We start from the raw sequence: 8,714 nt of genomic DNA on the forward strand, positions 1-8,714 counted from the left end.
TTCTAGACGGGAAGTAATTCTTTGTTCTCTGTATTGCAAAGCAGGATTGTTCAATTCTGAATAATCAGTGGCCAAAGGCAGCAATAAATAATATTATTAAACAAGCCAATGTAAAGAGAAGATACAAAGCAATATTTGTTGCCTCTTACCAAGTGTTTCTGTGGGGATTATCATAGAATTTTTGGAAAAACATAGGCATGATCTAAATTTGTAATTTTTTTTGACCCACTGTGTAGAGTTGCAGCTCAACACGGAGATAGATAAGAGGGTCAGAAAACATTCCTTAAAGTCCCCAGTGGACGATCTCCCTATGCAATGGAGCATTGTGGGAAATGCTGTCTGGTTTTAGGATCTGAGTTAGGTTGGGCTGTTAATAATCAGTGAGGGATAGATCTTTGCTTTATGAGTGGCAATAAGGCTGGTTAATAAAAATGCCTAACGTTAGATGGACGTCGTCCAAGTTAATCTCATCACAGTCTCAACAATTTCCATGCAATCGATGTAGTGTCATGGTGAAGCATTCAGGGCATGTAGGCTTTTCTCTTTGGGGTTTGAGCCTCATGCTTTGCCACAGTTAATACCTCCAAGTTTTTTGTTCTCTGATGAGAAACCTCATCAAAAGGCCAACATACCCTCTCTGGGGGCTGTGCTGCTCAATCACTACGAAATACTTGATAAATGAAGGCGCTTTGTCTGTTGTGTGAGCCAGAAAGAACTCTGTTTGACTTTCCGATCCTGGGTTTTGTTTGCAGGGCTGGGGAGCAGAAAAGACATGTGTTTGGAAGTTGTGCTCTAGAAAGACTCACTTTTGATTTAAAGGAGATTTAAAGGTGGCCATCCTGCAGGAAAAAAACTTCAGGACCAGACTTCAGAGAGAAACTGCTGAGCTTCAGTTCATCTGCAAATTTGACACCATCAGCTCAGGATTAAACAAAGACTGTGAATGGCTTGCCAACTACAAAAGCAGTTTTGCCTCCCTTGGTTTTCACACCTCAACTGCTAGAAGAGGGCCTCATCCTCCCTGACTGAACTAACCTCATTATCTCTAGCCTGCTTCTTGCTTGCATATATATATACCTGCCTCTGGAAATTTCCACTACATGCATCCGACGAAGTGGGTATTCACCCACGAAAGCTCATGCTCCAAAACGTCTGTTAGTCTATAAGGTGCCACAGGACTCTTTGCTGCTTTTACTTTTGAATGTGGCCCAGAGCCTCAGACGTGATTTTTAAACATAGCTCTAACCTGGTCTGGTTTCACCCACAATGAGTGGCCAAATCTTTCTAGAAAGCAGTTTACCTGTGACTGTTTAAACTCAGTTAGCTAGACGACAAGCCAGTGCAGAGACAGCCAAAGGAATGGAAAATTTTGTTCAGTCTGCTTAAGGTGATGAGTTCAGTTAACACCTCCCCTTGATCTGTGGGGAAAACAATATGCTGAATCCAACACTGTAGTATATTGTACCTTTCATAGTAAACAAAAAAGCTGCCCAAAGTGCTGAACTTCATGCTGTATTGAACGTTTTGTGACTGACAGGTTCCTTCCCACTTGTAGTATTCCACACCTAAGAGTGAATGACAGCTTTGCTTAATGCACTCTTCGGCTTTGCCAGAAGATGTTATTCTTGAAAGTTAAAGAAACTCCAATCAAGGGCCTTCACACTTGAAACTGGCAGTAGGGTGACCAGATGTCCCGATTTTATAGGGACAGTCCTGATATTTGGTGCTTTTGCTTATATAGGCTCTTATTACCCCTGACATCCTGTCCCAATTTTTCACATTTGCTATCTGGTCACTGCAACTGTCGGTGCTTTTGCCCTTGTAAAAATATGAGGTGTGTGTGTGTAGGCTAAGGGCAGACTGATGGGTATAAAAACAAAATTCAGCTCTTAAAATAAGTGCTGAAAATAATCGCTTCTGTGGAGGCATAAAATTGTTTAGTTTGCTGCTCCCTTCTTGGCAAGTGTCAGAGAATGAAATTTCAAGCTGCAGTTAGACAGACTAAAATCTTAAACTCATAAATCGACTTTGGATCAAGATGACCCTTTTCCCTAGCTCAACATTCTAGGCTCAAGTCGTGTAGTCTTTGGAAAGGAACTGACATCTGTTCCTTCCTGCATGTCTAGCCTGGTGCTATGCCAGCCCCAGGTAGGCCAATGGATGGTTTATTGCTTGACTCTCTTACCACTATTGTACATTGTCACTGTCTTTTTGAGTTTGTATAGACAATCTTTCCAGACGACTGTGCCCCTTTCAGGAGTCTGCTTTGTCTTGCGTATCCCCAAGTTTCACCTCACTTAAAAACTAGTTGCTTACAAAATCAGCCGTAAGATTAGAAAAATGTCACAGCTTGCTATTACTGAAAAATGGCTTACTTTCTCATTTTTACCACATAATTATAAAATAAATCAATTGGCCCTACATTTCAGTGAATAGTATATAGAGCAGCATAAACAACTTATTGTCTGTATGAAATTTTAGTTGGTACTGACTTCGCTCGTGCTTTTTATGTAGCCTGTTGTAAAATTAGGCAAATATCTAGATGAGTTGATGTACCCCCTGGAAGACCTCTGCATACCCCCAGAGGTAAACATACTCCTGGTTGAAAACACTGGTATAGATTTTCTTGTATCTGTAACTGAATATGCTCAGTGCACTGGACCAACAAAAAATGAATTGTGCAGCTCCTTATTGACTTCAAGCAGGACTTTTGCCTGAGTAAGGACTGAGTAAAAATGAGGAAAGTCTTTAGGATTTGGCCTGTTGTGTGATTTGATAAGTGCTGTGTTTGATAGCTTTAGTGTCTGAAACTCTTTTGACTCCTTAGTGGTCAGTGGTAATCCAAATCAGTACATGCCTTAAAAATCCCTAGGCCATAAAGCTGTTTACTCAATCCTTCATGAGCAAGAATTTCTAGGGTCATTGTGGTAATTTAAAGATCAAAGGTTTACAAGTCTAGCAAGATAAAGCAGCATAACGGCCTCCAGGATTTATGGGGGTACCGTACCAAGAAATCTAAACTGCTTTGACCAAGGGTCAATTTTACACAAACTTTCCTGTTTGGAAAAAAAAATCCCTCTAGTTTTGACCTTTGCTGTTGGATTGAGGAGTTTTTATTTCACAGCTGGTTTCCTGCTGCTTCCCCATGGAAAAAAAAAAAAGAGAAGACTAATGAGACGTGCCTCCCTGTCATGACAGCACAAGTGTTGTGCATCAGTATGGGCTGGGATAGATGGCCAAACAGGTGGCTTGTGTAAAACATTTAGCCAAGACTGCAATCACCTGAAATGTGAGTAGGTTCAAATACCAGCTAAACCTAAAAATGTCAGCCCACATACTTGGACATTGAGTGGAACTAAGTGGATGCCTTCTTACCCCAGCTACAACCAGCACAGCTTCCACCCATCACACTTACCATTGATTTCTTCTTGTGTTTGTCGAATGACCCCTCCTTGCCCCTCTCCCTAGTAGCAGCTGGTGCCCCCTTCCTGGGGTCTTTGAGAAGCGCCAGGTGGTTGCTTTTACCATCTTCTTGGAGGGACTAATGGGTAGAGTTGGTGGCCCATAATCCCCTGTTTTTTTGGGATGTATGGGAGAGAAAATGGCTTAATTGCTGAAACCCGCTCAGACAGAGAAAGAGGGGAGGAGACTGTGCCTTTCCACTGGCTGCTGTGAGCACTTTGTGGTGCAGTGCATCCTGGAAGTTTAATAGCTGATGGCATGAAAGGTGGAGTGCTGCGTCTCTCTCCTGCTGCCTGTGGGGCCATTTCCTGACTCCTCTGAAGACCCCGTGATTGCACCCAAACGGCTCTCTGGTGCCACCCAAAGGAAAATGAGGGCGTGGCTACTTAATGCCCCCAAAACACATTGAAGAGGCACCACAAGCATCCTGTCTCAAAGCTTGGGAGATGGTGTAACTGAGGGTGCCCGGAGAGGGCAGAGCAATTCTGGTTCCATAAAACCAGAGTCTTGTTCCAGGCAAACCAGGAAGAGCGGCGCCACTGTCAACCTTAGTGCCTGAATCCTTCAGCATCCAGTTGATGCAGCTACTATGAATCAGAGCTCATCAGGCTTTCAGACCCACTAGCTCTTATTTTCATTACCCTCTGATTGTTACTGCTGCTGGGGCCAGTCGGCATAATCTGTCCAGGACATATGCAGGGTCTTATGATTTTAAAAAAGAATAAGGAGTCAAACCATCTCCAGAGGTCATAGAGTTTAAGGCCAGAGGGACCACCCACTCAGCTAGTCTGATCTCCTATATATCAGAGGCCACCAGTACCTGGACACTAAACCCAACAAAAGTATTACAGCCCACAGGAGATTAACCTATCATAGAATCGTAGGACTGGAATGGACCTCAAGAGGTCATCTAGTCCAGTCCCCTGCACTCATGGCAGGACTAAATATTATCTAGACCATCCCTGAAAGGTGTTTGTTTAACCCGATCTTAAAAATCTGCAGTGTTGGAGATTCCACAGCCTCTCTGGGCAATGTAGTCCAGTACTTAGCTACCCTAACAGGAAGCATTTCCTAATGTCCAACCTGAACCACCCTTGCTGCAACTGAAGCCCATTGCGTCTTCTCCTAGCCTCAGAGGTTAAGGAGCTCTAGGAAATTTCACTGAGAGGAGTAAAAGGTACCTAGGATTTTTTTTTTTACTGTGGAAATAAATATTTTTGTAGTTCCAATTTTTTAACTATAACTGGACCTTGAGCAGGGTGCCTTCTTGCTGGGCTAGGTGTTTATTTTAAGTATAGTTTGTTTCTGTGACAACCCTCTCGGTAAATCACTTTGTGCCACTTCAGTAACTAGTTCTGAATGCCAACAAAATAGGATTTGCTGTTGCCATTGTTTGCAGCTTCTAAACAGAAACAATAGAGATGAATGCACTCAGAAGATATGCAGATTCCAAGGATTAGCAGCTTTCCATTAGATTTGCCATGGATTTCACTGTACATGCCAATATTGTAACCGGCTCTGCAGAGAACCTTCAGAACACAAATGGCACTGCTCCCTGCCCATGAAAACTAGGCTGGGAGCATATCCAATTGTTTCTCTCCATGCCTAGCCAACTGCCATGAGAGTCACTAACCACCAGGCCAGTGTAGGAGCTGTTAGCTTTTTCGTTGTTCATATAAGTGAGATGCCCACCATGGTCCATGAAAATTAGGCTAAAAACGGTGGTGTTGACGATGTTTGCAGCAACAATGCTGGGCTCCTGTGATGCTGCATTAGGATACTGGGTCTTCCATCAAATATTATGTAGGAGCAGCTGAAGCTCTTATAAAACTGGGCCACGGTGGATCTTCCCTTGCCCATTTGGAATTGAAGGATGGGGTACACCTCCTCCACTGCTCTGTCCTTTGCTACTGTGGACCCAGGAGGGATGGGGCTCAATACATGAAGTGGAATGGAAGGGGCATGAGCATTTTTGCTCTCCACCAACCCCTCAAGGGGGCGCCAGGGACAGGAGAATCCCTGGTAGCATAAATCCGTGCTTGTGGAATGGGCACGTATATGTGCTGCATGGACTCCTCTGGCCCTGATTAGTGCAACTATTGTTGAGCAACTCATTTTCTTACAACTGAACAAAGGGGACATTTCCCATTAGCTCCACGCTTCCTCTGTCTTAGAGTATGTCTACACTACAGGATTAGTCCGATTTCACAGAAACCGGTTTTGTAAAACAGATTGTATAAAGTCAAGTGCACGCGGCCACACTAAGCACATTAATTCGGCGGTGTGTGTCCATGTACCGAGGCTAGCGTCAATTTCCAGAGCGTTGCACTGTGGGTAGCTATCCCATAGTTCCCACAGTCTCCCCCGCCCATTGGAATTCTGGGTTGAGCTCCCAATGCAGGATGGGGCAAAAACAGTGTCGCGGGTGATTCTGGGTAAATGTCGTCACTCAATCCTGCCTTTGTGAAAGTAATGGCAGACAATCATTTCGTGCCCTTTTTCACCTGGATTGCCCTGGCAGACACCATAGCATGGCAACCATGAAGCCTGTTTTGCCTTTTGTCACTGTCACCGTATGTGTACTGGATGCTGCTGAGAGAGGCGGTACTGCAGTGCTACACAGCAGCATTCATTTGCCTTTGCAAGGTAGCAGAGACGATTACCATCCCTACTGCACCGTCTGCCATTGTAAACTGGCGATGAGATGATGGTTATCAGTCATTTTGCACCGTTTGCATTTGGAAATGGGCGATGATGGTTATCAATCCTTTTGTACCATCTGCTGCTGTCATGGGTGCTCCTGGCTGGCCTCGCTGAGGTCAGCTGGGGGCTCATGGACAAAAATGGGAATGACTCCCTGGCTCATTCCTTTCTTTATGTTTTGTCTAAAAATAGTCAGTCCTGCCTAGAATATGGGGCAAGTGTAGTAGAGAACCAGAGAGCACAGAAATGATGAGCTGCATGCCATTTTAGGGGGTGCCCCTACAACAACCTCACCCATTGCTTCCCTCCTCCCCCAACCCTCCTGGGCTACCGTGGCAGTGTCCCCCCATTTGTGTGATGAAGTATTAAAGAATGCAGGAATAAGAAACAGTGACTTTTAGTGAGATAAAATGAGGGGGAGGCAGCCTCCCGCTGCTTTGATAGTCCAGGCACTACAGAATCTTTAGACATGAAAGGGCGGGGGGCTGATGGAGCTCAGCCCCCAGTTGCTATGATGAGGATGGTTACCAATCCTTTTGTACCATCTGCCAGGAATGACTCGGAGTCATGCCTATTTTTACCCAGGCGCCGTGGCCGACCTCATGGGCTGATGATGACAATGGATAGCAGTCATATTGTACCATCTGCCACCGGGAAGGGGATGCTGGTGTTCAGCGCTGCAGCACCCCGTCTACCAGCAGCATGCAGTAGACCTAGGGTGACATTGAAAAAAGGCGAGAAATGATTTTTTTCCCTTTTCTTTCGGGGGGGGGGGGGAGGGTGTAAATTGACGACATACACCCGGAAACACCTGGGAAAATGTTTTTGACCCTGCAGTCATTTGGAGCTCAGCCAAGAATGCAAATGCTTTTCGGAGACTGCGGGGACTGTGGGATAGCTGGAGTCCTCAGTACCCCCTCCCTCCCTCCATGAGCGTCCATTTGATTCTTTGGCTTTCCGTTACGCTTCTCACGCAGCACTGTGCTGAGTCCCTGCTGTGGCCTCTGTCTATCATAGCCTGGAGATTTTTTCAAATGCTTTGTCATTTCGTCTTCTGTAACGGAGCTCTGATAGAACAGATTTGTTTCCCCATACAGAGATAAGATCCAGTATCTCCTGTACGGTCCATGCTGGAACTCTTTTTGGATTTGGGACTGCATCGCCACCCGTGCTGATCAGAGCTCCACGCTGCCCAAACAGGAAATGAAATTCAAAAGTTCGCGGGGCTTTTCCTGTCTACCTGGCCAGTGCATCCGAGTTCAGATCGCTTTCCAGAACGGTCACAATGGTGCACTGTGGGATACCGCCCGGAGGCCAATACCGTTGATTTGCGGCCTCACTAACCCTAATCCGACATGGCAATACCGATTTCAGCGCTACTCCCCTCGTCGGGGAGGAGTACAGAAATCGGTTTAAAGAGCCCTTTATAAAGGGCCTCATTGTGTGGACGGGTGCAGGGTTAAATCGGTTTAACACTGCTAAATTCGGTTTAAACGCGTAGTGTAGACCAGGCCTTACACACAGAGACAAGAGCTGAACAGAGAGAGGCAGAAGGCTGCCCCCGTTAAAATTAATGGCAAACCTCTTTACCACCTTCCACTGGCACAGGCATGAGGCTGTTTTTCTGCAGCACATTTGGGAATTAGACCCAGACACAAACACAGGCACACCCATGTCTGGCTGCTCCAGGGTAGCTAGGAGATCCAAATGAAACCATTGGTTTGTGCCAGACACATACAGCTGCATGTGTTCGTTTGCCAGTTGGCTGGCATTAAATCTGCTGTATGGCTGGATGTGAGGTTTCTAAACCCATAAAATTAGCTTCCAGTGGGGGGAGAGAGAGAGAGAGAGATACTGTGAAGACTCCTCGCCAACCCATTCTTCTATGACTCGGGTTTGGTGTCCTGAGGGCAGTTCCCAGGTAAGGGCTCATTGCTGGAATAGCTGAGAACTGAATGTACAGGAACTCTCCCCTGTCTCTTAGAGGTCATGAAAGAGGCTCTTCGGCAGGACAGAAACATGCCCAGCTTCAACCAAAGCTGTAGTGCTCCGTGGCTCGATGGCAGATGTCGTCCTCCAGGGCTGTCAGACTGACACCTCTCCTGGGCACTAACATGAAATGGCTCTTGGTAAACGAAATCCATTTCACACTGAAATAACAGCACCGAAAGACTGTTCTAACTTTTTGTAAAGGAATTAATTTTAATTCTGTGCTCATACCAGCTATATGTAGAGCAGATTGTCTTCTCCTTCTGTGGCTCCAAACTTTCTGATGCTGCCAGCTGTTCGGGAGGACTGTAACATTTTAGAACTCTACAGTGGTATGTGCTCAGCGCTCATGTTCTACGGTGTGCCATGAGAGCTGAGGTAACAACTTCTGTTTCTCATCTGCTCTATATAGACTCCAGCTCCCACCTCCCCAGTTCTTCTTTACCTCAAGAACTATGTCTGAGAAGCCCCTGCCCCTATTCCCATAGGCGGGGAGCGCCATGCTCCCTCTTTCCGTGGCTGGGTGTGGCAGTGGCATCAAGTCAGATCTTTCTTGGCAG

The sequence above is a fragment of the Mauremys reevesii genome, linkage group 3 (genome assembly GCF_016161935.1).
Source record: "Mauremys reevesii isolate NIE-2019 linkage group 3, ASM1616193v1, whole genome shotgun sequence".
NCBI classification, from domain to species: Eukaryota; Metazoa; Chordata; order Testudines; family Geoemydidae; genus Mauremys; species Mauremys reevesii.